This window comes from Rhipicephalus sanguineus, chromosome 5 (genome assembly GCF_013339695.2).
Source record: "Rhipicephalus sanguineus isolate Rsan-2018 chromosome 5, BIME_Rsan_1.4, whole genome shotgun sequence".
NCBI classification, from domain to species: domain Eukaryota; kingdom Metazoa; phylum Arthropoda; class Arachnida; order Ixodida; family Ixodidae; genus Rhipicephalus; species Rhipicephalus sanguineus.
The window spans coordinates 92,629,903-92,642,167 of NC_051180.1; the positions used below are offsets into that span (position 1 = coordinate 92,629,903).

The 12,265-nt window shown below is 45.9% G+C and overlaps 1 protein-coding gene across 3 annotated transcripts in view; it reads left to right on the forward strand.

The window, feature by feature from the left end:
• The window catches only part of LOC119393991 (dopamine D2-like receptor), a 387,243-nt gene that overhangs the window by 183,228 nt on the left and 191,750 nt on the right, over positions 1-12,265 (forward strand). The gene's annotated exons all lie outside the window — the stretch shown is intronic.

Sequence of the window (12,265 nt, forward strand, 5' to 3'; positions counted from 1 at the left end):
AGCGCATATTCTTACATAAACTAATCACTTTATCACTGCTGCCTTGCTACAAGTTTCTCAATCGCTTAAAGTGCGGGTATAAAATATACCGGCTTGTCAAGTCTACGCTGGACTCGACTGCCATAACATGGCTAAGACTTCAACCATACATGTTTAAAACCAAGCCAGACGAAATGTTAACGTACCTAAATGTACTAATCTCATAGTTTCAATGGTACTAATCTCATAGTTTCAATGCAGCAAAGACAGTTGTTGCATTGAAAAAGACAAGACCAAATGTCGAGACGTTGGCTCCTGTGACATCCCATGTTCAAGAATACTCATCTTGAGTCCTTTATCTTCTCCTCAACTTCTTTTCATTGGTCCTAGTGTCACTTAACACCACGAACAACGTAGCAGAACCGAGGTGCCTTGCCACACTAAAGTATCGTTTCTCGTAATTCGCGTCGGAGGTTCCAAGCTAAACAAAAACAAAAAAGCCTCGACTTACACTATTTTTCTTTTGGTTAGCTTGGCTTGCCCCTAATATGCTATGCAACGATGAGTACAGAATAGTGCACGCAGTCAACTAATATCGAATAAGTAAACGAAAAAAGAAAAAAAGACTGCGTACCTTCCATTAGGTAATGAACTTGTTACGGGGGCTTTCAGTTCCAGTCTTCTTCGAGAGACTTCAATGACATGAGCCGCCAGAAACTTCTTTCGAGTGTCTCTCCCATTACAGAACTATGGTAGATACAGGAGCACAGAGTTCTCGTACATCAAAGGCAGAGATAACAAGGAACTGATTGTACGCAGTAATAATGAGATGTCAACTTTTCAAGGACATATGTATAAAGAAGCCGGCACAAAAATATTTTCTCTCCGTGGGATTTTTTTTTTCTTTCCAATTGCGATGTGCAGGAGCATCTTAATGCGAAAGTGCTGTCGCTGTCAGTCACGTATGGCGTGCTAATAACGTATTCTTCCTTTTTTGGAAAACGAGTACGTTTCAACTTATCCTAATTCTGGGTGGGACAAAAAAGCTCTTTCATGCTTTTGAAACGGCTGCGTTCTCCTGTGGCTTCAAAATACGCTGCTAGTTAGTGAATCATCTTTTTTCTTTTTTTTTTTGTCCAGTACACTGCCCATGCTCCCGTGGTGTTTGTGAAAGAATAATTTCGACTTGGTTTGGGTTACCGGAAAACCGGCAGACACCACACACACTTGTAATCCCCTCAAAAGAAAACTTTATATGGCAGTTATCCAGGAAGCTGCAATAAATTAAAGGCCTGAAGCGAACTCACTAGGGTTCCTTGTCAAGGAAAGCCATCTCAGGGCAGAATAATAAAACGCTAAGCCAGTGCTTCAGACTTCGTTTTAAAAAAAGAGAAAGAAACTTATTATCGCTACAACTTCTCCGGCACATCAAGATACTGCTACGCATTCTTTGAACTTAAGACATGCCAGACTGCCAGTTGAAGAGGGGAGCAGACAACTGTCTACCATTCTGCCGATTATTTGCGCTCTCTTAAATTCCAAGTATTTCTTACTAACTCGCCCGAAGCTACACTTTCGCAGTTTTCCAAATTTGCTGGTAGTCGGTTAGTAGGAATTTCCCAGTAGTAAGTACGACATTTATCCCTTACAGCGACTGATTCCATCTATAATTAAAATGGTGCGGAAGAGAAAGAAAGAGAGGGAGGGAAAGTAGAGAGCAGAGCGAGAGAACATGCATAGAAATTCAGGGACGTTAAATAGTTAGTTCGTTCAGGGCTGCATTTACGCTCGCGGAACCCTTGCTCTGCACCCCAAAAACCACAGAAAGTTTACGTACTCATGATCAAAATTTCTTAAGTAACTAATCTTAGCGTAAATATACTGCCGACGCACTTAGGCACAAAACATTGAATACGTCGCATTTCGAACATCGACATTAGAGTCAGTCAAGGACGGTATACGTATCCGAATGCTAGAAAAAAGATTGTCTCCGCAGTGGCACTGCATTACGAAATACGCACACAAAAAGCAAAACAAAGCAATAAATAAAAGAAAATTGTCCTCAATGATGTTTTACGTGTGGAAGTGTCATTTTTATACGTACACTCATGGGGTTAGGAAGACGTGCTGCGCTAGACAGTTCCAAAACAGCGAATAAATCGAAGCTTTCTTTTATGCGATGGCTGATAACGTGGCTCATGACCGCATCGTTTCTGCTTTTGATCCCCCCGTTCACTCAATCGGTGCTCGACTGCTGACCCGAAAGTTGCGATTTCGATCACGGCCGTGGCGATAGCATGTCGATGGAGGCGAAATGCTCGAGGCCCGTGTACTGTGTACGTCTGGTGCATCCCGTGTACTGTGTACATCTGGTGCACGTTAAGCACCAGATGGTCCAAGTGTCCAGAGGCCTCCACTACGGCGTGCCTCATAATCATGTCGTGGATTCGTCGCGTAAAAGCCCATTATTACTTTCACTCAAGAAACTGCTGGATAAGAGAAATCATCTCCGAATGACCAACAGGGCCATTTAGACTAAGCGGTGCCATTTTTTGCCGCGCTTAACAAAACATTATGGCAGCTTAGCATTAGCGGTACCAAGCCTGATGGAAGAACGCAGCTGGGTGCTCTCTCTTGTTTTAGGGGCAAAGCACCTTAGGGTCTCGGCGTGCATCGTCGTCTGCTGTCGTGGCGGTCCATTTGCTTGAGCGCAAGAGAGGTTACCATGTGGCGGGAGAGAGCAAACGGCGCGCGTTGACTATGCAAGCGCTCTTTCTGCGATGAACGCTGAACTACTAGCTCGCAAGGAGCGAGAACGCGCCCTCGCCCGCGAGAGACAACGCCGACGCAGGCAGCGTCTTCTAACGAGTTTCTTGATTGAAAAAAACCGACTGCTCGTGCTGCTGCACAACCGTTCACCGGCCAGCCCGTATATATTGGCCGCGAGATCGACCTATAGGTGGCAGCACCGTCGCCGCGTTAGTGTGGAGAGGCGGTCGAAGGCGCGTATACAAATGTACACAGCGGCGCTTCGTTGTGAGCGGTTTGAGCCGATCGTCGGCGAATAAAATACATTGATTGCAGCTTACTGGTAATATATACGCTCTTCATTGTTGAATCGATGCACGAAGATCATCCAACGTTACTATTACTAGTGAGAGAAGCGCAATCTGCCGATGAAAGGGATGCTCGCTCTGGATGACAGTCTGCGCTTACGCACTATATGACGTTTTTTGTTGTTTTTCTGCACGTGTTTAGCCTGTGTTTTGTGTACTACGCACTGCACTAGCACGACTCAACTACTGAAGTGTTTACTTCTTGTTCATCTGTATACCACCCCATATTCCTGTGCAATGAGTTCAATAGCACTGTTCACGCGAATACGCATGTATAAGCAGGTAAGAGTTTAGCACAGAGCTTTCATCGACTGATTACGTGCACGACAATGGTGCAACAAAGGTCCGGTTATTTTATGGAACAAGTGTCTTTTTCTTCCAAACTGATAATGTCCGCTGCCTTCCATCAATTTATAACAACTCCAAACAAACGCTCAAGATAATGTAAAAGGAAAGGATGAGGTTTTGCGTGAAATTATACGACATAAATGTAAGGCACGCCTTCGGGATTAATTTTGAACATCTCGGCCCTTCAAAGCGTACCTAAATCTAAGCACACGGGTGGTTCTGCATAAGTGTCGCCCCAAGTGAAAATTACGCGCGGCAACTCCGTTTTATCACTGCCGTGTCATTCCATTGTCTGTTTTTTCCTTTCTTTTTTTAGGGACAGTTTGAGTACCGAAGTCTCGGACTTCACTTGATAGAAATATTTGGCTGTAGCGGGACCACGACCGTACAATAAAAGGACATCTTAAGCACAACTAAAGCTCATCATGAACTGGAGTGCCGCGGTTATACACCTAACAACAACGCGAAAGTGCATGAGCCCCGTTTTTGTTTACCACCGAGTCGCTGACACGCTGCATTCACACACTATTTATTGTTCCTCATGTTTGGGACTACGCCAAGCGCACTTTAGGGTGTGCTTGAACCAGAAAGCGGCGCCAGCAGTGAAATGATTCTGGCAAACGAAGGGTACGACACCTATACACAGCCCTCTCGAAAGTCGCACTCACTGATCTTATTATAATGCGCATGCAGCCGAGCAAGTCCATTTGCTTCCGTACACCATGTTTGGTATACGTACGAGCACTTAAACTCGCGCTAACGTAACACAACAAACCGCCCTTCGAGAAAGTGCAAGACGTACGCGCACATGCAAACGCGACGTGGCTAGCAGACGACGCAGGGAGCAATCTACATTGGGCGCGCTTCATCCAGTGGCCGCCAGGCGGCGACTCCGCTCGATCTCGCGGCCAATAGGTACTGGATCTCGACCTGCAATGTAGTGCCGGTGGAAGATTTCTCTTGTGCGTAGTTAAACAATAAAGATTCACAGCGTGCACGTTAACTAAAAGCGGACTGCGGGTCTCTGTGTGTAATCTTTCTTCTGTCTCTCATTGCCCATTAGCAGTGACTTTGCTGTGGGAAACACCGGCGCACACTGCATGCTTCGCCCCTCCACAGGTTTCACGTTAGTGGAGCTGAAACACCCTTCCCTACATGCATCGCCCCTCCCCGATTTTTTGCACGATTCGGATGGCGCTTCCCTGCACAGTACCATCGTGAGAGCTCTTTCGACTCTGCGAGGATGCTCGCGCCGAAGTTTGCGTCGAGCTGTTGACCCTCCGACATGATCAAAAAGACTTTTTTCTTCATTTTTTCTGTCTTTCTTCTCTTTCTTTCTCTTTCCATCTGTTTCTGGAGTCATCTGCAGTGAGTCATGGAGTCATGTGTAACGAAAATGGTGGTGTCATCTGCGTAGAGTAAGGATTCCGTTTGAGGTGATAAACGGTCTATTAGATCGTTTATGTAGATAAGGAATAGAAGAGGTCCTAATATAGACCCTTGTGGGTCTACTATATTGATGGTTTTGGAGTCAGAGAGCACGCCTGAAAATAGATACAACCTGAGTACGGTTAAGTAGCTAGAAAGTAGTTCTCGGGGTGGGCCAGTTATACCATAATAAGAGAGTTTGTTCAAAAGAATAGCGTGAGTGATCGAGTCAACGGCTTGACTGAAGTCAGTGAAGTCTGATCCAAGGAACTTCCCGTCGTCTATTCTCTTTATGATATCTTCAGTTATAGCAGGTTCGTGGAAAACCCCTGAGGAAAACCAAAGTGATGGGATGATAGGAGATTAAAATTTTCGAGGTAGTTTGTAAGACGTGTGGCAAATAATTTTTCAACAACCTTATAAAAAAACAGGAAAAATAGTGATGGGCCTATATTTTTATGACTGAGTTATCACCTTTCTTATAAAAAGGTGTTACGTGATTTTTAGTCACGTGACTAGTTGTTACGTGATTTTGCACGATGTTATTCTCGCAACTAGACGTTACGTGGTTTTGGCCGGAACAAGTCACGTGACTAGTTGTTACCTGATGTCACGTGAGTTACTCACTTGACTATATGTTACGTGATGTTAGGTGATTTTCGGCCACGTGGCTAGCTGTTACGTGATGCTACGTAATTTTAGTGACTTGACTTACGTGATTTTTAGTCTCGTCACTAGTTGTTGTTACATGATGTTACGTTATTTTGGTCACGTGACTAGTTGCGTGTTGTTACGTGCATTTAGTCCCGTGAATAGTTGTTGCGTGATGTTACGCGATATTCTGTCACGTAACGTACTCGCCCATCATAGTTAACTGCATTCCACAGCCGGACAAATCGGCGCACTTGTTGTGGGCGCGATGCAGAAGCTGAAGAAGAGGACGAAGAGAGTGCGTGGCGGTTCATTTCTGTTTGCACTACCAGGCGCAACGAAAACCTTTAACAGCTCCTCCGCTGTTAAAAAGCATATTTAACTAAAGAAACTTCGAACCTCGACCTACGTACGTGAACTTCTTAACAAGTTTTAACGTAATTTTTTGTCGCGTTTACTTCGCCATCGTAGCTTCGAACAAGTCGAGTACCTACAGCATTTTATTAAAATGAAAAGTCAGAAGCATCGATAATATACTAAAAGCTTTACGAGTAGGGCCCAGTGAAAAAAAAGAAATCCAGAACCGTTTACTTGGCGTTCCACAGAGTGCGCATGCAGCTTTCGGACATAAAACCATTTTGACAGACAGTCAATCTTATTAGGCCTCTTTATCGGTCGAGCCTCCACATCTCCGAGTTTCAACGGAGCGCCTAGTTCAGCATATTCTTTTTCTCTCGATTCACTCCCAAGTTCACTGATTGGCGAAAGCCAGCGCGTGCGGAAATTGCGCGTGTCTAGCTGGTATGTACGGCTGTGCAGTTGGCATCGTAGAGAGCCCGTTGCGTAGGGCAAGGCATATGCTACCCTTCCTTCCACGTGGGCCTCCATTGAACTAATAGCATTACGTCTCGCCGACGAAGCACGAGGCCCCCACGCGCACTCGCTGGGGAGTCGGTGACCTCGAAAATTCAATCAGCGCGCCTGCAGTCACGCATCCCACCGGGGGACTTCGGCGTAGAAGAACACTGCAGGTTGCCCTCCCGGTCTTCCCAGTCTTCGCCATCTCCACTGTTCGCGTCAAACGCCTTTTTCTTACTTTCCTGCTCGATGCCGAACGTCTAGCTCTGGGCTTATAGTCGGCAGGCCGGAGAAGTACTATAATGCTCGCATGCCCGAATAGAACGCGTAATTCCGTCGAACGAAGAATGGCGGCAAAAAAAAAAAAAAGCGGCTTCTCGCGCGCGGGAAAGTGGTGCTAAGTTGTAGAAGTATTCTTGCCCCGTGGGACCTATGCGACCAAAAATAGAAAAAAGAAAGAAAAAAGAAAAAGCGTATTGAGGGCGTCTTTCTGTCCCACAACAACAGTCATCATCTATCTGGCGTGCCTTTCCTTGCGTTATCGCCGCGCACACGGTCACGAGAGACGTAGTATGTTTTATCAGCGTAAAAATATGACTCTTGATAGGGAAGTTGCGAGCGCCAACTTGTCAATAAAAGAAACCCCAGTAAACCGGGTGAAAATTGTTCTGACACACACATACACACACAAAAAATTATTATCGCAAAGGTACAGAGTGTTTTTCGAATGTAACCAGTGCTGGAACTATTGTAATCCGAACACATACGGCTGTCGATCACGCCTGAAATCGTACATAAAGTCCAGATAAACTGTAATAACGCCGCTGAGAGAGATAAATAACATTTATTGAAAAAAAAAAGTGGTTCATTGCGGGTGGGGCCCTTCTTCCAGGGCTCCACTGGCTGCAGTGTGCGTACACAAGCGTTTCTTAGAAATATTCATCATTTTCCATATTTGCGACATTATACATGCCTTACCCTTTTTGGGACCAAGTGCCGTTCTACATTTTGGTATAATAAAATGTAAGGCACGGAAGAAACGCGACATTTACAATATCGCAGATTATCCGGTCGATGTATTCACGCTGAAACAAGATAACGTTGGTGATACAAGTGCGGAGAGCCATCTTTAGCCAAGAATAACCAGCAATATTCATCAGTATCTTACACTAGCCGACATTAGCGCTAAGTCAGCCAACGTCAGTCAGTTATGATGAATGCTGGCCGCATGCAAGTAAATACAGTGATTGAAGTAACGTGACTTAGTGAGGCGATTTGTTATAATGCACTGCTTCGTAGATCTGCACATATGTTTCATTAAAAACATGAGACATCATCGTGCCTTCGTACAGAATGCGGTTCGAGACACCCTACGAAGACGTTGCCTTCAGGATAACTAATTGAAGTTACTGGTTTCTGGTGATCACTGTACGTCTGCAAACAGGAAGGTGTGCATCGTCAAAACATAGAAGCGTGCCCTGTACAATTTGGTTCCGTTCTTTTCCTACATAATTGTTGAGGTTTTACGTCCCAAAACCATGATGTGATTATGAGAGACGCCGTAGTGTAGGGCTCCAGATATTTGGACCATCTGGTTTTCTTTAACGTGACTAGAAGTATTCGCTGACATCGAAGGGACAAGAAATCCTAACTTTAGTAAACTTCATTCCAATCTCTTTCAAACCGCATATAAACTAGAGGAGAGTGAGTACGCGGGCCTCTAGAATTTCGCCTGCATCGAAATGCGGCCTCCACGGCTGGGATTCGATCCCGCGACCTTCGGGTCAGCAGTCAAGCACCATAACTACTAGGCCATCATGGCGGGTCCGTCTTTTCTTTAAAGTCTGTTCAGTGCACATTGATAACCTTAGATACGCCTAGACCAATTTACCTGTCTATTCATTACCCGCTTTCCTTTTGCGGCTCGTCAGAATAGATAAATACACGAAGGTCTAATGTGAGCCGCTAGTAGATATTCATAGTCGTCGTTTGCGCCTCATCAAGAAACGATCGCGCAAAGTATGGAAACGCGTCTCCAAGCCGTTATCGCTGTCCCCATAGCGCGCTTCCTTTAAATTACGCACCAACGTCATAACTCGTGATCTTTCCTCGAATAATTTTCGCTCACTTCTTTTATGTTTTTCTCTTTTTGTTCTCAACTTTACTTGTGGCTATCAGGTGGCAGTCTGATAAACGGAATATTGCATTAAGTTTGTTTAGAGTGCGAGATATTATGATCCATGTTTAGGGGAGAAAAGGAATAAACAAGAATGAAGGAAAAGCTTCAAAATTCAAGAGTGTAAAGAAAGAAAGAAGAAAGAAGAAAGAAAGAAAAAAAGAAAGAAAGAAAGAAAAAAAGAAAGAAAGAAAGAAAGAAAGAAAGGAAGAAAGAAAGAAAGAAAGAAGAAAGAAAGAAAGAAGAAAGAAAGAAAGAAAGAAAGAAAGAAAGAAAGAAAGAAAGAAAGAAAGAAAGAAAGAAAGAAAGAAAGAAAGAAAGAAAGAAAGAAAGAAAGAAAGAAATTGTGAGTGCCTTAACATCGTTGTTGCTTTCAATGTGATGATAACGTTCCAGATATGTCACGGAACCAGACGCCGTTTCAGGGAGGGGAAAAAAAAACAAAAGAAGAATGTTAGCAGAGCTTTCTTAATTTTCTGCTACGCCTTCTAGTGACAGCGCTGCTTCCGCATGGCTAAATCATAATGTGAGCTGGGCAAACAGCAAGGCAGCAGAAGGCAGCTGGGGGAATGGTAAGAAGAAATAGAGATATCAGAGAGAAAGAGAAAAGAAATGTGAAGCGAATTCGTGCTTAACTGCACCGCTTAGTCAGAGGCGTTCGCAAGAACGCGAAACTGAAAAAGCAGTTATGAGACGTACTTTCTTATATAGGAAAAAGTAATTCAGAAGCAGAAGCTTTTTATTCGCTGAGATCACAGAGACTAAAAATCCTAACTCTATTAAGCTTCCCTCCAATCGCTTTCAAATGGCATATAAATTCAAGAAGAGCTGCCACAAATCGATACTGAGATCGGGCTAGTTGTTACTGATTCATATTTTCTATAAGCGCGAAGGACACGTGACACAAACGAAGCACACAGGACAAGCGCTACTTTCAACTAAGGTTTTGATGGCCGGCACACCAAATATATAGGTGTCGCCACCAGAAGGGAAAAGGAGAAAACATAGACAGCATAAAAATAACAATCGTACAAAAAAGAGATACATGCCCTCGCAGGGCAGGGTCCAATCGTGCTAACATGTGTCAAGAGTATATGCGCAAGCAAGGCCTCAGTTAAAAAGCTTAACAGACATCGCACCGATATCATCGGCAAAAGAAGTGCCAAGCCGCGCACTACGTGCCTGCACCATGCATACTATCCAAAAAGTATGTCTCCTTGCTTGTCAAGGTAATCGACGGAGCGCTAACAGCAATTAAATCGTCCCTCTTCATCTCAGCGGCCTCGACGATTAATCTGGAATCACTGTCCGAGCCCCGGTACAACACCACGGTGTTATCCAGAAATGGTTCACACCCGCATTCTCGACAGTGCGCCGCGAGATGCCCATCCGCCCCTTTACGCACCTTATTGCGGTGTTCACTTAGACGTACATTAATACACCGCTCAGTTTGCCCTACATAAACTCGGCCACAGGAAAGCGGAATACGACACCCTCCGAGCAGTCCACAAACTTGTTTCGATGTTTGATTGCGCACACTTTGCGTGGCTTCTTCACCGGCGATGTGGCAGGGCATAGCCGAGATAACTTCTCAGGTGCCGACATTACAACTTTGACTCCTACTCGTTCACCGATCCTTTTTAGGTTGTGTGCCTTATGGTGCATGTAGGGAATCACTGCCACTCTTATCCGCTCAACATGGGTTCCATCTCTCGCTGTGTCCGATTTCGGTTGATTCCTAGTTGCTTTGTGCACTTTTTCAGCAACCGAAGTGATCAGGTGCTGTGGATACCTGGCTGCCTTCAGCCTATGCACCTGTTTGGCGAAGCTTTCCTCCATGCGGTGGTTGCTATGTATGATGATATGAACAGTGTTGAGATGATGTGAACAATGGTCTGGACGTGTTCAAACACACACTCCAGCCTCTCGTAATCACCCACGAGGTGCCCCTCCGGAATTCGCTGCGGTTTCTGGACCTCAGCCTGATGTTTCAGCATGACCATGTATGCTGGGCATACGAGCCACGCGGTAGTAAACCTTTGTTGCCTTTTGAATCAGACCACATGAAGTTGGTAAGAGGTCGGTGGTGCAAATATGTCTTGTAAACGCTTTACACAAGTCTTGCAACCACAGCATGGAGGAAAGCTTCGCCAAACAGGTGCATAGGCTGAAGGCAGCCAGGTATCCACAGCACCTGATCACTTCGGTTGCTGAAAAAAATTGGCCGCGTATCTGCGTGCTTCGCTGCAAACGTCGTCTGAACACGATATAAGAGGCGCTGCGCGAGATATGGACGCCACCTGGCAATTCGTCGGGAAACATGAGTGCTGTGTTGCGGGCTGGTAGTCCCGGCGCAGCAGCAGGCGAAGACCAGCGGTGACCAACGCGACCGGTGGGGACGCCAGCCAGCCCGAACATGCGGTTTGGCGCGAAGCGCTGAAGCAGATGAAACATCCGCACTCAACGAGTACTCTCCACACACTCTTTTAGATGCGAAGTATTTTATGGCGGAGTTCAATCCGGTGGTGGTGGTGGTGTGCGGCGTGATCACCCTTACAGCGCATGCGCATACCCTCTCCCCTCCCCCTCCCCACTTTCCCTCTCCCCTCCCCTCTCCACATCCCATTTCCAACTCTTCCTCTCCACTTTCACTCTCCCTTTCCCATCTCCACATTCCCTCTCTCACCCCTCTCCCCTCCCCCTCTCACATCCCCCTTTCCACTCTTCCTCTGAAACGCGGGCTAGACGTGCCGAAATTCTCTCCTGCGCAACGCCGCGACGAGCACCAGCGCATGCGCGTCGCCTCCCCCTCTCTCTCCTCTCCTACGCTGCCTCCCTCTCGCAAGCCTGTCGACCGCGTTCCCCGCTCGCCCTGTGAGAATTAACGGCCAGGCTAGAGGGAAGACAAGACGCGCGTAGCGTTCCTCTTCGCGGTCCACGACGCGAGGTCGGTAGCGTGCCCAACGAACGCCAACGGAACGCGATCGTGCAAGTGCTCCGGCTTCGCATCGCCTCATGGTCCCCTTTAGCGGGAAATAGTGTAATGTTTATTTACACGTAGCCTGGGTAAAACAGGAATGCCAGAGCGGTGGCCCATGGCATTCGTAAAGTGCAATACAGAACCGAAACCGAAACACAACAATGAGCTCGTGCAGAGGGCACGGAGGAAGGCAAGTTTCAGCGCAGTCGCATTTTCAGCGCAGCTTAAGAAACTAGGGTCTTTAGAATTACGCATGTATCCATTTTTTTTATTAAAGGAACACACCACCTAATGCTTACCTTGTGATGTTGCGCCTCAGATATGCGTAATGTTTGCTCTTTGATCGACAATGTACACAAGTATGAACCTAGTGAGCCGTTCAAGATGGCTGGCCCTTGGGCAAGTGTTTCAACTTTGGCCGAGTGGCTGAATCGAGGGAGGTGCCGACAAACAGAAGGACAGACAGAAAGACAGACCAAAATTTCTCCGTTTAAGTATCCCAAGAAAGACTATCGTCTTTAAAAATTAAGGGAGCTTAGCACTAGGGGTGCCAAGCCTGAAGGAAGTGTCGAGCTGGGCCGCCTTCTTGCTCGTTATTTCTCTCTTCCTGTCTTCCTCTATTCTTTCTTTTTCTCTTACCTCTTTGTTTTTTCTGTCTTTTTTTTTTGTCTGGATTAATTTGTACTTCTTCCTTTCTCTCTCTACGTATTTCTTTGTCTTTCTCGCTCT